The sequence below is a fragment of the Podarcis liolepis genome (genome assembly GCF_965112155.1).
Source record: "Podarcis liolepis genome assembly, chromosome: 8".
Taxonomy (NCBI): domain Eukaryota; kingdom Metazoa; phylum Chordata; class Lepidosauria; order Squamata; family Lacertidae; genus Podarcis; species Podarcis liolepis.
Window position 1 is genome coordinate 58,831,681 of NC_139560.1, and position 25,039 is coordinate 58,856,719.

At 42.6% G+C, this 25,039-nt stretch overlaps 1 long non-coding RNA gene across 5 annotated transcripts in view; it reads right to left on the minus strand.

The window, feature by feature from the left end:
* Positions 1-25,039, minus strand: part of LOC310714004 — a 338,331-nt gene that overhangs the window by 173,301 nt on the left and 139,991 nt on the right. For all 5 annotated transcript variants that reach the window (XR_014529498.1, XR_014529499.1, XR_014529500.1 and 2 more), the window contains exon 4: positions 16,810-16,960. This is a non-coding gene — a long non-coding RNA (uncharacterized lncRNA). The remainder of the gene's footprint in view (positions 1-16,809; positions 16,961-25,039) is intronic.

A 25,039-nucleotide genomic window follows, 5' to 3' on the forward strand; every position in this document is an offset into this window, starting at 1 on the left:
TACAGTCGCCAAAACAAAATGCCTAGTTGCCATTTTTTCAACACAACTTTTTGATTTCTGAAATTCATTCAGATTATGCAGATAAAATATAACCAATAGAATTCTACAGGATGTGTGGCTAGAGTGTGAAAACAGTCAAGATCCAAGGATCCCCAGGCATGGTGGAGACATCAGGCACCACCCTGATGCACAGACATTTCACTTGGTCGCAAAGTGGCTAATTTCGAAAGCTGGGGGCACACCAAGTGCAGTTGGGGCAAGGCCCCTGCTGCAACTACTATTCATACCAAGCCAGAGCTATGAATCCGAGGAGAAGAAACCATCAATATTACATTAGTTGCATTACATTGGCTCCATTTACCCTCATTCCAACTGTCAGGACCAAGCTGCTACTTCCAGTCTTCCAGCTCCCCAACCTAAGCCTTGTAAGTGCAGGATCCCAACAGTGGCTGTGAGAATGGCCCCATCCTATATCCCACGTAACCTTCTTTTCAAAGGACAGTCCTTATTTGAAGGGCTATCAGAGGACAGTCCCCCTTTAGAAGCAGAGCTTGATTTGAAGCTTTCCAGTCCAAGGCAATAAAATAATAATCATAAGAAAGGAGAACAGGAGTCTTGAAGTCAGCCATCAACAACACTACACCAGACTGAGCAGGCACACAGATAAAAAATCAGTCACAGTCTTCCCTACTATAGTGGCATGCACTGTATTATTATTATTATTATTATTATTACAATTATTTCCAAATTTGCATCTACATATATATGTTAGCACATGTTGATTTTATGGGAAGCTGCTTTCCTTGTTTGTTCTCTTTTTTGGCAATGCGTATGTGTCCCCCAATACTTGTCAAAACCTTGGAGTCCATTAGTGGCCAAGACAAGGAGTGAAGGCTAAGGAGTTACTGACTAAGGACTTGGTCCTGGCTCTGAACCTGATGCTGATGGTCAGCGGATCACTGAAACCAATGCTGGCAGGCAAGGGCCACTGAACCAGAGCTCACAGCATTAGGGACTATAGAAGTGCAGCCAGGTCCCTCATGGGTGGTGAACCAAATGCCTTGCATGTCACCTTGCCAGAACAACAGGAAGTGCACCAGGTGGAGGATCATAGAAAGCAGAAGAGCCCAACCAGGCCAACCAAGACAGACCAGGCCCAAGTTCACTTTCAACCCTTGTTGGAAAAAGTTGCTAACTAGAAGCCCTCTTTTATGCCTTCAAGTGGACTTCAGCCACTGGATTACATTGGACTACATACTTTCAATCTAATCTTCCTCACAGGGTTGCTGAAAGGGTAGCATGGGAGAAAGGCCATGGACACTGCCTTGAATTTGATGGGGAAAACAGGGGATGAAATTGTGACACACTTATAAATGAATGGAGCAGCAAGGATTCAAGTTGCATAGAAGAGTCCTGTGCACACTGATGATCTACCAACGCAGCTGGTCCACTACAAATGGCATCACCTGAACCATTTTTATTTTATCCCAAATGAATAAGCACTGCACACACAGCTTCATGCACCACAGGGTGCTGTGACTTACTATTTCCAAATTGTAAAGCGGTTGAAAATGTTCAACAAGTGGAAAGAAACCTATTGTTTTCCCAATCTCCAGCAGTTCCCTTGACTCATGTCAATGTTATCATTGTACTATTGGAGCTGACAGGTATTGGCAAGAAAATGAGAGTATGGAAAGCCATTAGCCTGTGTCTGATTTGATACCCTTTCTTTTGTTGAATGGAAAAGAACAGCACAGTGCAATTCTGCACTATTACAGTAAGTCAAAAACCTGAAAACAATTTTATTTTTTGAAAAGTACTTTCCCTAGGTTTTCCAAACTAAGAAATAATGAGACCAATTTCCATGGCACATCATGCTACATTTTCCAGAAGTACAACAAATATTTACTGTAAACAAGCAGCAGGCAAATTTCAGTAACGATTATTCAGGGAAGTCATAACCAACCTTTTCACCATTATTTTCCTTTTTTTTTTTAACCAAATGACTTTTCCTGTTGCCCTGAATCATGGTGTATAGAAAACAAGCCTGAAAGATTTTAGCAACAGGAAAGAAAAAGATGCAGGAGGTTTGTTTTGCCAGCAGTGAATATGCAAACCTCACTCTCTCGTTCCCTACACCCAAAATACTTTTGCATATCCTGCCTGGTGTGGGAAATGTTCTGCAGCTGCAACCCTGCTTTATCCAAGACTTCTCTGCCTGTAACATCAATTTTGAGAGGAAGAAGAGAGTACCACATTGTAGGCACGTAAAATATGCCACATAGGCATATATGCCGAAGTTTATCATAGGCACTTCAGTTCTCACTGAAGTACTTAGAGCATGATGGGGATCTTTATGAAAATAATCTCCAAATTATTTCCCTCTTGGGGTATCAAACTATTATACACACACACACTTCCTCTCTTAATTCTGTATCTAGGTCTTATGCTTCCAAATGTGCCCTGGCAACAGATGCCTAGAAATCATACACATAGAAGCTTGCCTTGGTTGCTTTTGACTTTGTAGGATTATGGAAATGCCCACTGTCCAGGCATTTTCATTTGCTTGGTCTCACATTTCCAGTCAGATGGTTCTGCCACTACGTTGCACCATGCTGACCTCCCTGCTGCCTTGCCTCTCCACCTCTCCCTCTTGGTAACCTGCAGCAACACACGACCTTGAGAAGCCTGATCAAGCACTGCAGTCCCACCCGTGACACTGCTGGAAGTAAGTCTCACTGAGTTCAGTTGAGTTTACTGCAGGTCAATGGGTAAAGGACTATAGTCTTAAACTGCAGAACTTACTAACTTCCAGTTAGCAAGTCCTATCGAACTCAGTAGGACTTACTTCTAAGTAGATATGCACAGGATTGTGCCATTAAGTTATGAAACTATTAAAACTTTCTGCTAGTTCTTTTTTAGCACAAACTATTATTTGTACTCTGGGGATAGGAGGAAGTAAGGTCAGGGGAGAATATGAACTGGGGTTGAGTCAGTCCCCTCCGACTGAATTCCCCTAAAAAATCCCAACGTTCCAGGGAACATGATAACAACTATTGGATTACACTACAGGGTTGCCATGAATTAGCTCTCCCACCAGCAATGTGGGTTTAACAAAACTGGGCTACTTTGCAGAGTGGGCTTAACCAATGTTCTCATGTTTCCTTACAGGAAAAACAACTGGATATGTATTTGTATTGGCCAGGTGATTTTCTAAATATATAAAACTCACAAGTGTCAAGACTTGAATAGGAAACTTCCAACTTTGCTGCTATCTTTTGCATTAGAGTGGAAATGTTCCTACCCCATAACAGCTACACAAAACTTCTGGATTTCTGAATTGTTTTCTAGGAGCAGCAATCACTTTGCCACCAAGGACAACCGGGCGGGGGAGGGAGAGAAATAAACCAGGAAGCCCTTTCTTCAGACAATGGGTGTGTCACGCTCTTGTTTTTATCTCTATGGATTACAAACATCTACCACTGTTGTGACTATACTCAGTGGCTAAGAACCCTGATAGTTGATAGCAGGCTCAATTCTCACAAAAGCACTGGAAAGGATACAGCCTGTGCATTTTGCCTCCTGTTTCCACTTCTGTAAGGGCTGGAGACTTTGGCCAGAAAATGAAAGGTGGGAATCTGTGGTATTCTAAGGAGCAAGGATAGAAAATCAGTAAAACCCAGGAAATGAGGCAGAGAAATCTGCCTTATGCAGAGCCAGATCATCTAGCCCAGTATTGTCGACCCTGACTTGCAACAGCTCGCCAGGGTTTTGGGAAGGGATTTCTCACAGCCCTACCTAGAAATGCTGGGGAGTGACCCTGGGACCTTTTGCAAGCAAACCAGTTGCTTCATCACCAACCTTTAGCCATTCCCCAATAAACTTAAAAACACATCTGGAGGCAGGCCTGCCCAAATGTGCACACATGATGTCATTTCATGTCATAAGAGAATCTTCATGATTTCTCTATATAGGCAAAACCGTTGACTTGGCACAATGTGACCAAGCCAGTTTTTTAAACACCAGGCAGGTGTGGCATCATGCAGAAATGGTTATAAATTAGGCGTGCACTATGCCTATCCTCACTGCCTTAAATCACCAACTGCACAGCTCTTCTAAAAACCAGGAGGTGAGGCAGGATTGCCTTCTTAGTGGAAAAAGAGAGAGGAGAACAGGAACATTGCCCATTGTCAGCTGCCACCCAAAAGGATGAGAGAAGTGAAGGAGAACAAAACTCAGGCACACTGTCATTGGGGAGCAAATGGCGGGGATACAGCAAAGCCTTTTAAGATGTAAACAGGGTGGCCCTCAGGATAAGAAGGAGGAGGCCTCCATCAGCAGCTGCTGGCTCTTCAGGTTGTGGCAGAGGCAACCTGGTAGAGAGAGGGGGAAGAGCATTTTCTATAAGCCACTGATCAAAGATCTTGGAGGGAATAAAGAGGCAACTGCACAAAAGGGAGTTTGTGTGCATGTGGCTGCCCTGGTGTCAACTAAGAAGGTGCATCCATCTATACACATGGCCACCAACATTACCTGCTGATTTTTAATGATGCAAGCAAAACATCTCAGAAAGATGCAAGTCTTTCCACTGCATTTGTTTTGTCATCACTTATGATGTAACTTTTTGCATTAGTCATCCTGTTCAGTAAACACACTGGCCCAGGATAGAATGTGTGGTATCAAGGTCAGTCACATAGCACATTTCAAAAACACATCAGCAGTTACTGTAAAACACCCAGATATGGGTATCTGCTTACCTATGGAGGAAGTTTAGAATCAGGTCAAAATGCCCTTTTTGGTGGTACAAAATGTCAGGGGGGGAGTTGGGGCAGGTGAGAGGGGGTTTGATGTTCAGTGAGAAAGGAGGGTTGAAAGCTCTGTGGAAATTGCTACTCCTAAAATATCAGGTAAGCTTAGAACTACTCCGTGTAGTTTGTGACAATGTGTGAGGTGGTGAGCAACATTCCCACACTTTTCTCACGCATTTTGAAAAAGAATATATGCCAATGTCTTCTCAGCCCCCAAGGTTTCCTCCTATCTGCCAAAAATAGGCCCATCATCCAAATAAGCAAATAAGAAAAACAAAAAAACATGTTTCATAAATAGCATCCCTCTTCATTTTTGAGATAATCCTGTGAATTTATGAGCTGGTTTTGGTTTTGCGTTTTGCTTACACTGGACATTATTTTGATGTTATAAAAAGAAAAGCAGCCTAGACAAATATTATCTCCAAAATAAGTTAAGATATCCTGAGCAGGCTCCTACTATACTTCATGTAAAAAACAACAACAAAACCACCCTCAATTTCCTTGAGCAAAATTTCTACCTTCTAAACTCGTGCTGGATAAATTAAGCAAAAAGTTATGCAATCATGTGTCCTAATAAAACTGCACTAGCAAGCCTTTCATTTAGCATCAGCGTAATAAGGACAACAATCCATATGAGATGGCTATCTTTGATATTACTAACCCATTGCTAAAGGGTACGTAGTCTTAGTCCCGGTGTTCTTAATCAGATACCATCTTTGTTTCTTTAAGATTAGGTCTGAAACTAAGACAGCCCATATTTCCCCCTCTCTCTTGAAAGAGATCAGTCTCAGTTGGTTCAGATCTAGAGTAGCTTGAGAGCTACATTCCCCTGTGAGCAACCTTCTGGGGACTGCATGCCCATGGTGGTAAAAAAAGGTAAAAGAAAAGGACCCCTGAATGGTTAAGTCTAGTCAAAGGTGACTATGGGAGTGGCACTCATCTCGCTTTCAGGCTGAGGGAGCCGGCGTTTGTCCACAGACAGCTTTCCAGGTCATGTGGCCAGCATGACTAAACCGCTTCTGGCACAATGGAACACTGTGACAGAAACCAGAGCGCATGGAAACACCATTTACCTTCCCGCCACAGTGGTACCTATTTATCTACTTGCATGGGCATGCTTTTGAACTGCTAGGTTGGCAGAAGCTGGGACAGAGCAACGGGAGCTCACCTCGTCGCAGGGATTTGAACCGCCGACCTTCTGATCGGCAAGCCCAAGAGGCTCAGTGGTTTAGACCACAACGCCACCCGCATCCCCGTGGTGTCAGAAGTGGGATGGTGGGCAGGACCAGAGGCAATGGAAGTGAGACTCGTACATTTTGTACCATAAGCTACATCCAACCACACAGAGGTTTCTACACAAACACCCCTCCCCAGCATGCATGCAGTCAAGCAGGAGAAATCATCATAGTTAAAAGATACAAACTAGATAGATAAAAACACTCAAAAAAAGGTGAGGGGTATGGCCTGAAGAGAGAGGGGTACATGGTCTGGGACAGTGACAAGGGTTGGAAAGAAAGGTCTGGAGGGCTGTATTAAACAGATACAGAGTGATGGAATTCCCAGATTTTGATGGGTACTGCCCTAGCACCAGCGTTCGAAATTCACCTGGGCACCAAGGTGGCATCTGATGTCTCCACCATCTGGAGGTGCATTCCTTGGATATTGACTGCTTTCACAGAGTAGCAACACATTCTGTAGAATTCCATCCAATGAATTTCAGCAACCCAAAATTCATACAGTGTATCTCAGGTTACGTACGCTGCGGGTTGCGCGTTTTTGGGTTGCGGACCGTGCCGAACCCCAAAGTACTGGAACGTGTTAGTTCCTGGCTTCGGTGCTCGTGCATGTGCAGAATCACAAAATGACATCACATGCATGCGCAGACGCGGCGCTTCAGGCTGCGAACGTTGCGGGTTGCAAACATGCAGGGACGCGGACTTAGAAAAAATATTGGGGGGGCCCGGGAAAGCTCATGAATAATAAATAAGCTCATGAATATGCAAATAAAGTGGCTCCGGCCCTAAATCGGGCAAGCCACGCCCCCCCAGCCAGCCGATTGGCTGGCTGGGAGGTGTGGCCAGTCGGGATTCCCCTGTTCTCGCGGGATTTCCGGCAGTGCCTTAGCTGGGATTCCCTTGGCCGGGGCTCTCCGATTAGGGCGCGCGGCTGGCTGGCTGGCGAACGAGCAGGTGGGGAGGAGGCGGGGGACGGCGGCGGCGCTCTGGTGGAAGGGCGCCCGCCCGAGATTATTGGGGGGGCTGAGCCCCCCCAAAAAATTTTTTGAGGGGGCTCGAGCCCCCTGAAGCCCCATGGAGTCGGCGCCTATGCAAACATGCCTCCCGCACGGATCACAGATCAAATACGATTTTAGAACAGTCTGGCCCCAAAATGGCCAACTATGCATTCCATTTTGGCGAATGTAACCCTGGTTTGAGGAGCCATTTGGCGCCTAGCTTATATATCTGAGTTTCTAACACTGCCTAGAACTAAGTTAATGAATGAAACATAGTTATGTAGTAAAGTACAACTACGCAGTAAAGTTGTTTCACAAGACATGGGGAAGGTAGCTTACTCAGTAAGCCAGAATACAACAGAGTCTAAAGATTCCTTTTGCTATGGGGTTAATAAACTCAGAACCATATGAGTGGTGATACACAGGTTATACCTTTACAAGAACTTACCATGATCCCAAGGGATGAGGAGAATGTTGCAGAGGATACCCCCAGTGATAATGCAAAAAGTGTATGCTACCATTACATGCTCTGTGTTCACCTTTGTGTGAGAAAACAAAGGCCTGAATGGGCTGAGCTTGGTGCACATGTGTTCAGTAAATACACCCAGTTCCTGAAAAAACATCCCATGTGGCTTCACTGCAGAGTTATACATGTACGTGGAAATGACTCACAAAAACAGTGGGAGGAAAAACAATAGCAACAAAATAATCAACAGTAATGGGTTTTAAGCAAGTTGTCACATGAGCCTACCAGAAGAGGGTGGGGAGGCTGTTGCGTCAGAATTAAATTGTAAGGGCACAGAGAAACATGAGGTTTAAGACTATGAAGCCATTTCTATTTCCAACCAAGCAGAAAGGCACTATTCAGCATATTTGCACCAGAAGAGAATTCAAAACAAAACAAAACACCACTGTGCCATCTCAGCAGTAGACACAGGACCCTGATCTGTGCAATCATTAGGAAAAGTTGGTAGAGTACATGGTACCACTACAGGCTGCAGGTGGGACATACCATTTTGAACAATCTTGAAAGTAAAAACAAAATAAAACTAGTCCATCAGCAAGTTCTACCCCAGGCTGCTCCTTGCTGGTTTCTGGTTGCAGGAAGGCTATTTTATTTTTTTTAAGCTAGGGGACCATTTAGAAATGTAATCTTTCACCTGCAGACTGAAGTGGCACAGAACATTCTACTTTGTTCTCACCTTGTTCTGATGCAGACCAGGTCAGAGTTTGGTGCAAATGCACTGCCTAATCCACAAACCACTTAAAAGGTTTTAATTCCAGACAAAGGGGAGAGGGGGGGTCCCTTGTCTTACAGAAGTTGCAAACATTACAATATTTGTTTCCTGAGTAACAAGAATGCTCATGGACAAGCTTCTATGCTATCACACTGTCCCAAACAACTGGAAATTTCATTTGCTCAAACGCAAGGTAGGTTGAGGTAACAGTGATCTGCAGTCTTGCTTGCAATCATAGAATCATAGAATCATAGAGTTGGAATAGACCACAAGGGCCATCGAGTCCAACCCCCTGCCAAGCAGGAAACACCATACAATCAACCTCATTCAATGTCTTAATGGTCTAAACACAAAGTGGTATATATAGGCAGGACCTGCCTCTTGTAAATGTATGTTACCCACAACAGAAATAATTCTAAATAATGTTTTCGCTACCAACTTTCTTTTTAATTGCGTACAGACTTGTCACTGCAGTTTACACACTCACAAGACACAGAATTTAAGGTCAAGATTTGATTTTTAAAAATATGGGCCATCCCTAAATCTGCCATTTATTTCAATATATTTGCTGCCTGCTCATCTTTAAAACTTATGTTACTGCACTTGCATCAACAGTCATGGTATATTTACACAAGAGCATTCCCGTGGCATTTTAAACCTTTCAGACCAAAATATCTACACTACACTACACTTGATCTTAGCCAAAAGGCCGAGAAGTGATTCTAGGTTTTGTAATACTTCTGCCCTTTCACGCAAGACATTTCTTGTGATTTTGAAAATAGTGACACACTGTATTGATGACTAAAGCTTTATTCAGCCTTTAGATTTGACAGGCATCTGGGTGGCCACTGTGAGAACAGGATGCTGGACTAGACATGCCACTGTCCTGATTCAACAGACTCTTCTTGTGTTCTCAGAGCATAAATCCTCCATTAAATAATCAACGAATCCTTATATTTTCTCCTGCATGTTTCACATATTGCACTGAACACAAACGAACTAATGTGTAAAATATGCTGATGCGCCTAAAAGTTTGCAAAATATCAAAACACCTGTACCTTCAACAACAAACATTCAAGGCAGAAAGTTGAACATTATCAGCAAAGCATAATTTTGGCAAGGTAAACACACATTTCAAACCTGCAATAATCTGGTTCTCTTACACCTCAGCACAACGCAGCAATTTCAATGTCTGTGGGTGCATCTGCTTTGCACCTTATTGATTATGTTCCAAAGATTTCTCGGGTCCTTCTAAATATTGACACTATCAATACGTCCACATGAAATACAGCGGCAAAGGAAAACAGGAGCATAAACGCAGAAATACAAACTGACCAGTCAATCAAATGCTTCCTCATAACCTCACCTCTACAAGTCACTGTAGTTGCACCTGGGAAGAAATGTTTACATATTCAGTTAGCCTGAGATAACAATCTCTCAACACCCTTCAGACTTATAAGGAGGGTTTCATGAGAGAAAGAGAAAGCTGGCCACTAGGAACAGAGAATATGGCCTATGATGACAACCAATCATGCCAACAAACAGCACAGAGATATCATTTTAATTACTTTGCTAGTAAAATAATTTGTATTTCCTGTTGGAAAAGCCACCAAGACACCTAAAAAGAATGATAAAAACAATAGGAAATGCAACACACCATAAACAACACAGCACTTTAGGCAACAGCAAATGAGATACCCAGTCCATCTAATATAAATAAGTTTGCAGTAGTCTCCAGAAGGCAATCAAGGTGAATGTATGTTTGATATTAACTGCTTTTGATCAAGCACTATATAAATCCTGTTAAATTAAACAAAATCTACACATACCCGAATTCCATAGCCATGGTGCCATTCCCAAACTGACCTGTGTTGCCTGCCATTACACCTCAAAAAACAGGATGACATGGAGCAGGGCTTCAGTAGTTGATCTGAGTGTTCAAGCAGGTGTGTATTAATGCTGCACTGAGCCTAGTCCACTATTTTGTGAAACACTTTGTCCCTCCCCACAAGAGGCGGCTCATTCCTGACTCTTTTGCAGGTATAGTGGTACCTCGGGTTAAGTACTTAATTCGTTCTGAAGGTCCGTTCTTAACCTGAAACAGTTCTTTACCTGAAGCACCACTTTAGCTAATGGGGCCTCCTGCTGCCGCTGCACGCCAGAGCACGATTTCTGTTCTCATCCTGAAGCAATGTTCTTAACCCGAGGTACTATTTCTGGGTTAGCGGAGTCTGTAACCTGAAGCACCTGTAACCTGAAGCATATGTAACCCGAGGTACCACTGTAGTGGAATAATTTATGTGACATTCTGTGGGGTGGGGTGGGGGGCTGTGCTTACCTTCCCAATGGAACGAGTGGCCAAGGAATCTTTTTTTTGTCCTGTAAACATTTTTAAATACCCCCTGTGCAGTCACAATTGTGCAAAGTGCAAGGCTCTTCATGCAAAAAGACTTCAGAACCTAGCAGCACTTCCTGGAATGCCGATGGGATTGTGCAACATGATGTAACCATGAATTAAACATGGAAGCCAACTGGCAGCCAATGATATTGGGCTAATATTGAAGTTATTTCTGAATTCTGCAAGCTCCAAGTAGTTCTTGGGCAACTGCCTTCTGAACCATCTAAGGTTTCCAAGTAGTTGTCAAAAGGCAGTACCACCACAGAGTGCATTACAGCAATGCATTCTGGGCATTACTAAGGTATGGGTACTGCTAGCAAACCAGCGATATCTGCCTTCAGCCTCTGGGTATCCAGAAGTAGCAATGGTTACAGAGGAATCTCCAGGGTGTGAACCTGCTTCACATTCCTGTCAATTAGGAAGTACAATAAGCCAATCGATCTGTACCCATTTAGGAAGGCATGTGGATATTGGCATTGGATATTGATATTGATATGGAGGAGGGGAATGGGTTGAGGAGATTTCACCCCTCCCATACCCAAGAATCTCCTGATCATCTCCTGATGGTCTCTGCTGACTCTCCACAGAGAAGGAGGCGTGTCCTGCCTATCTACTTATTCTGCCCAGCAACATATCTGTGTGTGAGAGAGAGAGTCAGTCAGTCAGTGTATCGGAGAGTAAGTGAGAGTGTTAGAGATCCTAGAGATAAGATTGCTGCTAAGAGCAGCTGCAGACTCTCAGTGTAGCATTGATTTATGCTTAGAATATTCAGCTCTGTATATAGCTTTGTATCATAGTTGTAGTTACAGAATAAAAGGAAGATATTCTACAGAGCTGCTCTCCGAGTGGTTTATACTCTGCAAGACTCTGCAAAACTCTGCTGCGCAACGACTGTATTATTGAGACAGTGAATCCGGTGCTCTCAGCTCTAAGCTGTGAGTCCACAGCACTGTGACCTGTTCCTGTGAGAAAGGAGGTCTCTGGCAGTGCTACCCAGCTCGCCTAGCCCAGTCGGGGTTGAGGTGCATGAGTCCAGTTGGTACACTGGCTCTAGGGCGATGCTGACATGGGTAACATGATGCTGTGTGAAATGAAAGATTGCAGAACTCATTTCTGGATCTTTACATGCAGAGGCAACACCTGGTACCTGCAAAGCTCCCTTAAAACAAAAAAAGTTTCTCTTTAAAACTCTTCAAAAGCGTGTTTCCTTCAAGCAAAGTGCAGTATGTCTAAGAACACATATACCATGTGTTAATTCTCTCTCTCTCTCTCTCTCTCTCTCTCTCTCTCTCACACACACACACACACACACACATCTACACACACACCCCTGGAGCAGGCCACTGTGTTCCATCAATAAATATATGGTATGAAATGGTGATTCTTTGCCAAAGAACAAGAAGGAAAGCATCCAGCGATCAGCTCTTTCAGACCCTGTTGGGACAATGCAAGCCATAACAACAGCCTCAGAAAGGAGGGGGTTGTGTAAGAGGTCACTATCCTGTGGGCTGCTTTGCAAATCCTTGTTGTTATCCAAATGTATTTGAATCAGCAGAAACGGGAAGCCAAACAAAACCATTTCAGATTGCAAAGCTGGAGTGGGGGACAATAGCTGCCACCTCCAGAAAACAAGAGATATTTGGCCACCCATGTTTTATGCAGACAAATGAGAACATGTGCTGCTTCACTCCGGCCATTGAGAGGTCTGTCGAAGGGCTACAGCTGCTCCTTCGAAGAACTGGGTGGCCCGTTCCTTTTCAGCAGCTCAGCAGAGTGTTAAAATCGAAAGATATTACCGCAGAGAGAACTGGGCTTGCACTCCTTTTGAATAAAAACAAGCAGATTTAACAAGGAGGGTAGCTCATCTGTTGCCAAACATTCTATGTGGTGCTAGGAAAACCCTCTGCAAAGTTCAAGCTAATTTTATTAGGGAAGCTTACGCCACAGAACTTTACACTTACGCAGAATGTAAGTAGGGGCAGATTTACACATTACAATTGTTGTGGGAAACATTGCCAATATTCTGTGAGTGCCCAGATCCAGATACAAAGGTCTTGAAAGATTCACATATGACGTCCATACTTTCAGGAAACTCTGATGTTTCATATAGCAACTGTAATGTGTAGAAGTGTCTTAAGTATAGCGCTGGGGAAGGAGTTCTGCTTAGTTTGCGTTTTAATATGAAGCTACCTAACTGGCATATTCTGAAACTATATGCAAACTGAAACACAGCTACCTTTCATAATTTGTACTTCATCAAATTTTGTGATTTGTTCTCCAGCCAAAAAATATGTATGTGTACTAGGGAAAGGTGTGCATCAAAATGCATATATAGTGGGAAGGTAACATACCAAAATGTATTATATTAAAGTGAAAAGTGGCCAAATTATGTATATTTGTCCTCCCCCCCAAAAAAATAATAATGCATCCAAACAGGTGTATATTAAGAGAATTTGGAATTTATACTGCTGATGAATTTCCATAAGGACTTTTTTAAAAAAGCAAACCAATGCACAAATGTGGCAAACTTAAAATTGGAAAGAATTAGAAGGTGAGAGAAACCAAACGGACAGATTTGTCCATGCTGACTTAAGTCTTCCTAACACAATACTGTATCAAAATCTGTCCTTTTAGCCTCATAGCCTTGCACAGCATAAAGGTTGTTGCAGACTGCATGCAGACTTTAATATTCAAGATGCATGTGTTGTGGTGTTTACTTGCAGTCATGATTTCCTACAACTACTTCTCATTTTTCACTGATGTTCCCAGACTTCACACCTTAAATAGCTATACAAGCGTCTAACGTCTGCTATCATTTCCTGGAGCCATTCCAACCAACTACATTTGAGCAGGAATAGTATTAAATGTGCAACACATTATTAAAAGAAGGGGTTTTGGTATAGGTTTGTGCTTCCATTGCCCCTCACACCCCCAGAGAAATGAAAGGTAAATGATAAAAGTTACTTGAAAAATACAATCACTTGTCCGCCAGAGACCAATGCAATTAGAAGAAAAAGAAAACATGGTTCTAATTTATTAATGAACATTTGCTGCCTGTAATTCTACTGCACTTATTCCATTACAGCTTGACATTTCCTATTGTCACTGCTTGCATTTCTAAACAGTTCCACATGACTAGAGCTACTCTGTGCAACTCGCTGAAGACTGTTAATAAAAGAGGAGAACTGGGCTGTATCAGCATGATATTATCTGGCCACATGCTGTAAGATCCACTGGATAGCAAAAAGGAATCCCCTTCTCAGATATTTTCTAAACATTTTAGTTTTACATACATAGACATTTTTCAACATCCTCCAACATACACACAAAGCGTTTTTCCTTAGGTAAAGTAAGGAAGGGGGAAATAGTTGAATAGTTCTCTCCCCACCCCCCAATCATGTATGAACATAGAAGGGATATGAGGACCACAGAAGAGTCTAAATGTTGAACTGCTTTCAAAAAACATCTTGCATAGCAGGTAAAACTGGCTAATGCACACAGCTGCTTTGAAGGAAGTCATCTCAAAAATAAGCAAACCATAGTAGTTTAGGAAAGATTGTTAATGGTACCAGGGCAACATGCTTTAGTATCTGCTCAGAAACACTGCAGCACCTTTATCCACCGCAGAATCCTGCAATGTCATTTCAAACATATAAACTAGAAGTAGGCCATGTTTCCGAATGAAATATTTGGCGGACAGGGAGAACGAGGGGCTACAGGTGATGGTTCCACAATAATACAACACATGCTGCTCCACTGGCAAGGAAGCAAGATCCTCCTCCTCATGTCCATTCATAGAATATAATAAGCCTCTATTAGATACCACTTTCAGTATAGCTCTAGCCTACTATTGGAATTTTGGAGCTAGCAGATGCCACAGAAAGCTTTAAGGCTTGCTGAATTTCCAAGGGAAAGAAAGAAAAAATGTTTTAAGAATTTCTAGGTCACATTTCTACCCCTTCTGGTCCAGAAAACAGGAATGCAAGTAAATTTGATGAGCCTAAGGACCACATCACATAAGATGTACATGGGCTGTACAGTGGTACCTCGGGTTAAGAACTTAATTTGTTCCAGAGGTCCGTTCTTAACCTGAAACTGTTCTTAACTTGAAGCACCACTTTAGCTAATGGGGCCTCCTGCTGCCGCCGCACCGCCAGAGCACAATTTCTGCTCTCATCCTGAAGCAAAGTTCTTAACCTGAGGTACTATTTCTGGGTTAGTGGAGTCTGTAACCTGAAGCATCTGTAACCTGAAGCTTATGTAACCTGAGGTACCACTGTACTGCATCTTGCAATCTCTCCCTGGGAACCATACAACTGATGTGTGTGGCCCCAGATTGGGCAAGCACTTCACACGCTCTCCAGAGCACACACATTATCAGGAGAGCAGGGGAAAGAGTATGAGTCAACCTACCCTTCCCAAGCCCCAAAGCTTTCCAATCTACCCTTTCTCTTATTGTGCTGAGCTGCAGCAGAGAAAAAGATCAGAAATGCAGGGAAACCCAGGCTACCCTTGCTCAGTCTCCAGGTGAGTTGCCCTCTGACCACATATAGCTGGTAAAAGGGCAACACACCATTCCTCAGACTAAAGACAACAGCAGAGTCGCCACAGCAGCAGCTGATGGGAAGCAAGTACAATGGTTACAACGGGAGCGGTTTGAAGGGAAGTGAGGCAATAGGAGGCAGCCTGCCATTTGGCTAATCATCCCGCAGCAGTTGCTACTCACTCTGTGAGAGCTGATAGGAAGCAATTGGCACAGCTAGGTTAATGAAAAAATTAATGCTCTCATGAATATGAAGCAGGATGCACTTTTGTAAACTGTTATATAAATTATTGGAGAGTGACTCATTATTTTGACCTTGTTTTTGACCAACGTAACACAAAATGTGTCTCGGTCATCTTTGATCACACAAGCCTTTTATTATGTTATCCGTTTTATAAACTAAAGCTCTGACTTTACGTGCCTTTTTAAAACCCATGCATTTTCATAAAAGCACCTAAATTAATATCTCAGTCAGCTTGCATTCAGGTTACCAAATGTCAGGATCTAAAACCCGCAGTCAGTGGCAAACCTTGACCCATCAAATCTCAGCGCACCAGCAGACCTGTTTTAGTGGAATGAGGAACCCAGAGCAATAATAAGTTCTTAATAAGTCAAAGATGAGCCATGAGAGCTCACAGAGACCTGAGCTCTGACAGACTTGCAAGGGACTCACACTTCAGAGGGAATAGCTAATAGAGCTGATTAGAAGGCGGCATTTTAAATTGCCTGTGTGATGTCGCAGGAGCAAATCTATCATGGAAACATGCACTGGAACCTCGAGAACATTCCTTCTTACCTAAGACAGGTTTGTCACACATTAAGACAGCATGCCTAGTTTCAGATGTCTGTGCAGAAGCAATTCATATTTCATACCGTTATTATTAACAGTATACAATTTGATTGTATTGTTTTTAATTGCTGAATTTTATTAACTGATGCAAACTCACTAGAAGGGTGCGATATAGGTTTATAAGAAAGTAAATAAATTAATAACATAGGGTCTACATTGCAAACCACTGAGCTGTTGTTAACAAATACTATGCAAAGTTATTTAGGCTGAAAATTTGTATTCGTTTATTGAATTCAATGGGATGCATTTCCGAGTACATAGGAAGTTGCTTTATAAGTCAGACTATTAAGTCCATCTAGCGCAACACTGTCAACTCTGACTGGCAGCAGCTCTCCAGAGATTTAGGTAGGGGTCTTTTCCAATCCTACCTGCAGGACCAGGGATTGCACCTGGAACCTTTTGCATGAAAAGCACATGCTCTAGCCCTTCACCCATTGAAGTAAATCTATGGACTGCACAGCTAAAATCCTTATAAAAATCCTTATATTGTAATGTGGTGGTTCTCCTCCCAAACAGGCCCACTCTACTCAAAACCTACAATATGAAAACTTTTTAGTATTCCAGTTAACAGATGGGGTAACTGATGCTGAGAGACAGAAACTTGTCCAATGTCACACAGTGGATTTAGGAATTAAATCATTCTCAAGAAACATAGCATAATAGTGCTTGCCGGAATAATACATATTCGTAACAAATAGAAATATACATCATATAAAACAATAGTGAATAAATTGCTTACCTGCACATATTTTATGTTCTGTTTCTCATCAATTTCATTTTGGTTTCAGATTGCATAAGCTACTTCCTTTAGGTCTCCATCATCTACAACATAGGATCTTGTGCTGGTGGTGCTGGTGATGCTATCTTGGGCTCACGACTGAAGAGACAGCCTAAACATTCAGAAGACCCAAGGAGAGAGAATAACTCTGAAAATGAGGGAAATCTTTGCAAGTAATCTTTGATTGACCAGAGCAAATAGCAGCACTGGGTTCAGTGCAAAAACACTATTTTCCTGTTTGAATATTCCTGCAATACTCAACTCTTTTCCACTTTTACTTATAGACAAAATGCATCCCCTTACAGAAATGTGATCCCATTCCTGCAATAATATGTAGAACTACTTTCCACAAGATTCCTCGTCACATTATGAAACCACACTTCCACCTCGCAACTTGGTGCCATCAGGAAAACAGAGTATGAGTGCAGAGACTCAGAGAATGACAGCAGCAATCCACACACTGAATAATGAAATGAGTTACATATCTTTCAGGGCCAGCCCTACCATTAGACAATGTTAAGTCCGTATCTCAAGCAACAGATGCTTAGGCACAATGGCAGCAGCCCCTGGCTGTTCATCCTAAGGTCCTCTGGTCTTTCCCTTCCTTTGGAGAACAGAGTTGTGTGGTGCTTCATAGCATCTCTTTGCACACCAAAGCTATGCTTTTGCCTCAGACTCATGATGGAGAGCACGATCACATCATCAACGCTGAATTCATCTAAAAGTCCAGTCAGCTTCCATACTTTGAATGGGGGTCACCATCTTGTGCTCCACCGAAAACAACAAAATATATTGGGCAAGATCTGGGACCAGTTAGCACAGAAACCCCGTTTAGGGCAATATTCTCCTAGCAAATGCAATGTACTCTGCTGTAAAATCATGTATGTTTAAGAACTGAAGCACACAATCAGAAGAATCACACGAGCCCCTCTTGCTGGGCTATACCATTTCAGCCTGTAAATGGGAGATTGTATGTGTCTCCCTGCAGATACAAAACATACATGTCTGGAGGAGAAAATCCTAGCTTACCTTCTCCCTGACATGCTAGTTGGCGAGGCAAACATCTGCCCTCCATCCTTCAAACTTCATGGGGGTCCCACGAGATGCAGCGTACAAAATTTTCCTCAAGGAATATTTACAAGGGTTAGCCACTCCACTGTTATACTGAAGTGCGCTTTGTTAGTATTCCACATTGCTGCTGATGTTGAATCGTAAGACGGAGGAAGGCTATTGTTAAGACAGAAATTGCTTCAATGGATGTGCTGTAATTCCACAGAACCTTTACTCTGCCTGCAACAATGGAAACCTATTACTCTAACTATGTAGCCACAGCAGATATTCCATTATATACCACAAAGGGCCACTGTGGCACACACTGAATATGCATCTTAAGACAACGTATAAGAGCTTGCAGTTAATTTCTTCTCCTTCGTGCTAAGGAAGAGAGGTATGGCAGGCCACCTGAGAGCTGCCTCTTCGGCAATTTATTACCCTCTGCTGTTCCTTGCAGGTTCTAACAGATGACAGCCATTCGCTTTTAACAACATATTGCCTATGTCAACAATGAAATAATTTGCTTTATGGTGAGTGTATGATTTCCCCCCCCCCATCTGTATTCCACCTCTGTATGGAAACTCTGTGGCTACTGACCACCAGCTCTCCTATTTTAACAGCTGTGAATGTACCATGAGGTTTCCCACCCCACCACCCCAGATCCTGGAATCCCTGCAACATGAAATGCATTAGCATGCTAATTGGCCATGAGGGTGTTCCATTAGTTTTGTTTTATTTTGTTTTGCATTTATTCTAACATATACACTGAATTATCAGACACACTCTTAATCCTGGGGTGCCATCTTGTCTACAGCACAACCAGCAGCTACAACAAGAGCACCATATAGCCAGATTTTTAATTTATTTTTGTGATGTATTCCAGTAGTTGAGGCCTAAGGACACTGAAAAGGTATTTGAAGGAGTTCAGCTTTCCACCTATATTTGCTTCACCCTTGCCATTCCTGGCTTATATAAAGCATCTATCAGGAGAGGACTGACCAACTGGATGCAGAAGATTATTTGTTTATTTTATTTTTAACACAAAATGCAATGCTTCCTTGCAGGAAATCATTGATATGATGCCCTAAAATAAATATTCAGTAAACCCAAAGAAATGTAACAAATGCTCACCACAAATTTCACCTTGTCAGGTACGATGCTCATGGCAGTGGCTGCTGGGAAATTATTGGGTGGAACCATTTAAATTTAGCTTTGGCATGGAACAGGCTTGATCACTCTGATGCATAACCTATCCTGGAATCTGACCTTGCTAATTCTCCTCAAACTTTCAGTGGCTTTCAATACTAGATAGTTCTGATGGACTATCTGGGATGGCAACTGACTCCCAGCTGTCCAGTTCTCATTTCGATGGCAGTCTTGAGAAGGCAGTGCCAATGGTGGCTCTTGGTAGCTACGGCATGGTGTGCAGCAGGGCTACATCTTGTCCCCCATGCTATGAAATATGTACATGAAACCCCCGGCGACAGTCATCTGGAGAAGTTAGGTGATATATCATAAATATGTAGAACATCCAGCACTGTTTCTCTTTTTCATCGGAATCAGGGAATGCTGCAGCTGAGGGCAGTGTCCGGAGGGATGGATGGGCTGAATGAGGTCCAATAAGCTTAAGCTTAATCTACACAAGAAGAGGTACTGTTACTAGGTGGTTTTTCTGACTTTGGAGGTCGTGTTCAGCCTTGGCTGAACGGCATTGCACTAAGGATTAGGACTGCAGTTTGGGGGCGATGCCAGATCTGTCTCTGGAAGTCCAAATGGATTATAGGGGCCTTGGCCCTTTTCACAATCTCTGGCTAGTGCAACAGCTACATCACTTCTTCAATGAAACTTGACCACTGGCCTACAGTGGTACCTCGGGATGCGAATGGGATCCGTTCCAGAGCCCCGTTCGCATCCTGAATGGAACGCAAGAAGCGACAGCGCATCTGCTCGTGCGCGGGTCGCGTTTCGCCGCTGCTGTGCATGCGCGTGATGTCTTTTTGAACGTCTGCACATGTGCGAGCGGCAAAACCCGGAAGTAACGCGCTCCATTACTTCTGGGTTGCCACAGAGCGCAACTCAAACGCGCTCAACCTGAAGCACATTCATCTCGAGGTATGACTGTATTTGGGTTAGCTCCTGCTTGAATTACTATAATGCATCGTGCTTTGATTACTGAACATTCTGCACAGCAAGAGTCACCAATATGGTTCCTGTCACTCACAGGGTTTTCTCCCTCCACTGAAATTAGGCTTAAAAGAAGCATCCTGCAGTAGTCAATGGGGTGGGTTTCAGTGTGTGCTCAGTTGCAGTGTGCGTGCGCTGCCTACAACAGTTTTTCTTGCTTGAGCCTAGAAAGGTTCGCAACCTCTGCTGCACACCACCCTGTGCAATACATCCGGTACAAGTATGACCTGCTTGGACTTCTGTGATGCTTTGTAAATGTGGAGGCCCTTGCAAGACTCCTTGGGAGCTTCAGTTACAAAATACAGTGGATGGTTTATTAGCAGTTTTTATCTTACTTTAGAATATTTACACACCACCCTTTGCAAAGGCTGTTTTATAACAAAATTAGTACATAAAAGTACAGTGGTACTTGGTTCTCGATCTTAATCCATTCCAGGAGTCTATTCAACTCTGAAACTGTTCTAAAACCAAGGCGCGGCTTCCGATTGGCTACAGGAGCTTCCTGTACTCAATCGGAAGCTGCGTTGGACATTTGACTTCCAAAAAATGTTTGCAAACTGGAACACTCACTCCCAGGTTTGCAGTGTTTGGGAGCCAATTTGTTCCAACAACTAAGCCACAAAAACACAATTTCTTAGAAACACACAACAACCAAATAAAAGTTACTAGTAGCACCAACAGCAACAACCAGAACAGCAACCTCCTCCAAACATTCTTCGAAAAAGTCTTCACCAATCCCCTAAAGATGTAAACAAATAAGGCTCAGTCTCCCAATGAAGGAGACACCACTGAAAAAGCCCTTTCCTGGGCTCCCACCCACTATGTACCTTATCCCACGTAGTGAATATGAGGAGGCCCCATGGGCTGATATGAAAGCACAGGCAGCTCAATATGGAAGGAGGTGTTCTTGCCAGTGAACAAATTCTCCTGCTCAGCACATTTTTCACTACATTCATCGAAAAGTGCATAAAGTAGCAACTTAGGAAAAACAATTCAAATAAGACACTTAAAAGTTTAGACATCTGCATCTGAATTCTAGCTGGAAGGCACTGAAGCAAAAAAAAAAAAAAGGAAAGGAGAAAAAAAATAGCCTTTGAAGAGCTGATGATATTATAACACGCAGAAAATGTGCTTCTTTGGCTATGTACCTAAACAACTGCCTCTATTAAAAACTACGGCACCATTTTGGTTCCAGACGGCATGCAAAATAATTCATAAATGACAAAGATCAGTGGGCTCGGTGCAGCTGTTGAACGCCTGCACTTTGGCCACCCACTTCAGTGGAATTGAGAGCTTTCGATCAACTCCCAACTCTCACAGGCCTTTGAACAGTTCCAGAACATGTGTTCAATACTTTGGAAAAAAAATAAAATCTGGAGCCAGCCAAATATGAAGGATTAGCAGGCCAGGCAATCTTGCAAGTGCACCCAAGCATCTCCTCCCCATTTTCCGTTGAACTTTTTTTTAATCAAAAGTCTTCATGGGAAACATAAGTTCAACAAAATGATTTCTGCCCTTCCTTCTCAGCTTTTAATCTTCACAGATTCTGTAAAAGTAACTCAGAGTATTAGCTACTTGTATTTCTAATTAGCCGATTACATTTGTTACTGCGACAGCCAAATAATTTAATATATACCCAAGTCAGAATACAAGCCCAAGTCTTATTTCCAACTTTGGCACTGCCGTTGTTTGTTTGTTTGTTTGTTTGTTTGTTTGTTTAATAAGGTTTTCTTTTCACCTCTTTTAAAAAAGTTGTCAAACACAGGAAAGGAAAAGGAGAAGAAAAAAAGAGGAAGGGAAGGGAAATGAGAACATTATCTCCAAGTTTGTGATCTAATTAATTCTGGCACAAAACACTAGGAAGGAAGCTAAGGGTTACTGGACTGTGTGGCTTTGAGTTTGTGCGTATGCATGTATATATCCTGTTCCAATCTACTGAAAGCCACTTTGTGTATCATTCAATCAAAGGAGAGGATATAATTCTCCTAAATAAATAAACAATCCACATTTGTACCAAGAAATTACCGTATCTTTACCCAAAAGGCTGATTTCACTGCCAGCATTTACATTTCGAATGAGGTTGCAATTTTTTTTTTAAAAGAGCACCTTTAATGAGATATTAAATGTTTGAAGCCAGCGCTGCTCAAGACAAGACAATAATATGGAGAAGATCGAAATGCAATGGTTGGCTGCATGACTAGGAATGATGGAAGATGCAGTCCAACAGCACAACATCTGGAGACCATTGCCCTGCATTAAACCACAACATTGTGCAGAATCTCTATGATAACTAAATGAGGGGGGAATTGTCAATTCCAGAGAAAAAGGGCTAGTGCAGAAGCAAATCTACTCTGAAATAACACTCAGCCAACTATAAGTTGGCTTACAAGTCGTCCTCAATTCTGCTTAAGATATATGAGGAAAAATAGAAACAGGTCAGCTTTCTGCAGAAACCATTTACAGTGGTACCTCAGGTTAAGAACATTTTGGAGGTCCTGAACCTAAAACTGTTCTTAACCTGAAGCACCACTTTAGCTAATGGGGCCTCCTGCTGCTGCTGTGCGATTTCTGTTCTCATCCTGAAGCAAAGTTCTTAAACCGAGGTAATATTTCTGGGTTAGCAGAGTCTGTAACCTGAAGCGTATGTAACCCGAGGTACCACTGTACCATTGTTACTATAGTCTTGTATTTAGAATACTTGCATAGTGTATCTACCCACACATCCCAACTTTAGAATCTTATCAGCATTAGTTTATGCTGTCATATCATCTAGGTACCTTTGCCACAGCTGCCTCTAGGGTTTGGGTTACCTGCCTTTCAGCACTGCTGACATATGCTGCACATCAAAAGATGATGTAACCTGGTACATGAACAATCTCCCATTCATGCATCACTGATGTCATTCCCTTCCTCCCCTCCCATTAGTATAGCAAACATACAGCCTCAAGGAAAAGAGATGTGGCTAAGATATTTCATAAGAGTGTCTTTATAAGCAAGCTGGAACCATGTTCTGCCAGAGCTTGGTGACCAAGAGCTTGGCTGGAGAAAAGGATGCACATCAACAGCTGCTGATCAGTAATCAATGGCTTTCCTTCCTGGCAGACCTGCCTGTTCTCCAAAGAATACAGGGTTTGGAGCATTCAGAAATTCCATGCTACTCAAAACACCAAAAGCAGCAGAAAATTAAACAGCATCTAAATAAAACCAAATGCTCTGCAAAATGTCTCGGGAATGCAGATGCCAGAGATACGATCTTGTGGGGCCCTTCTCTTGCTGGCTTTGCTTGCATTCTGGATTAGATTGGCTGGCGCATGGATTTAATGAAGCCATACTTGTGAAGTGAAGTGGTACTTTGATACAGTGTTCTGACCTTCACTGACTCCCCTGTGAATTGTAATCTATTGCTGCTAGCGATAGCTGTGTGTATGGGTGCTACAAAGTACATAGAATCAGTAGGCCATCTAGTCCTACAATGCAGGAATCCTGTCCACAGCCATCCCTCAGTGAACTCAAACCACCAAGCTTCTCGTTAACAGTCAGACCCACTGACCCACAGGAAGACAGTTATGAAGGTTAGGACTCCTGTAACTGGATCTATGAGATATTTTGTTTCAGCAAATACAGTATAGATGTATTTAAACCAAGGCTGTATTTTGTTCTTTTCCTGGTTCAGGTTTGCTTGGGTGTTTTGTTTTTCTTTGACAACATGGTACCTCATCTTTTATCTTCATCAGCAGACAAGACATTAAATTACCAGTTTTATTATATGTGTACGACATGGTGCTTGTGTTCCTTTTAATTGGCGATCTAATCAACGTTCGAATTTGCACATTAGCAACCCCAGTGGGTCAGGGAGTAAGGCATAAACAATAATAAAGACTACAGCATCAAAACTGCAATGGAAACAAATCAATCTGTTTACCAATGTACAGTGCTTCATTCAAAGCGTATCATTATTTTCCTATGGATATTCTGAACTTTGAAGCAAAACACAGAAATATAAAGCAATAGGTGAGAGCAAAACAATACTTAGAAAATAATATGGATTAAGTAACCATTTGAATGGGAATCTTAGGTTTATTATTTCCTAAGGGAGGAGCTGGGGTGGGGAAAGTGTGCGAGCTGTGCAGAAGTAGGGGTGATATGTTGCATGAATGGTCCTTTGTTAGGTGTGGGGAGAAGAGATGAGAAAACAGGAGCTGTGCAACAGGCAGCAGGGGTTGGTATGCAGCTGGCTCTGATGGGCCTTTGCTGATCATTGCTGGAGGCAGGGAATAATCTTGTTCCATCTGCAGTTGTGCATCAACAGACCCTCAACAGACCTTTCAAACCTCAAATGGATTGGTTTGTGAGGACTGGGATTGACCTTTTGCCTCTAACCAAGGTAAAGGGGGGAAATGGCCTGTGTGTGTGTGTGTTGGCAGAAGGAGAGAGGCAAGCTATCTGCAACGATAACTGATTCTTTGGGGTTGGGAGTTTCTAGTGTTATTGGAGTTTGCCTTCTCCAAACAGGACTCCAACAGAATGGGAAACAAAGGTTGAGTTGGTCAAAGCTTCAATGACACACCGGATAACGAAAATAAGGCATAACATTGACCTAAATCTTTGGGAGAAACTTTGGAAGAATGATTTGAAATTTATTGCATGCTATACACTGAAAGAGAATAATATGAAAATGATTCATAGATGGTACCAAACTCCAAGTAGATCGGCTAAGATGTATAAAGCAGAATCGGATCTGTGTTGGAAATGTAAAGAAACAGAGGGAACCTTTTCCACATGTGGTGGCCATGCAAAAAGGTTAAAGAATACTGGGAAATGATTTATAAAGAGATGGAAAAAAATGTTTAAAACAGCCTTCCCAAAAAGTCCGGAGGCATTTTTGTTAGGAATGGTGCAGACAGAAGTCCCCAGGTATCAGAGAAACTTATTTATGTACGCAACAACAGCTGCT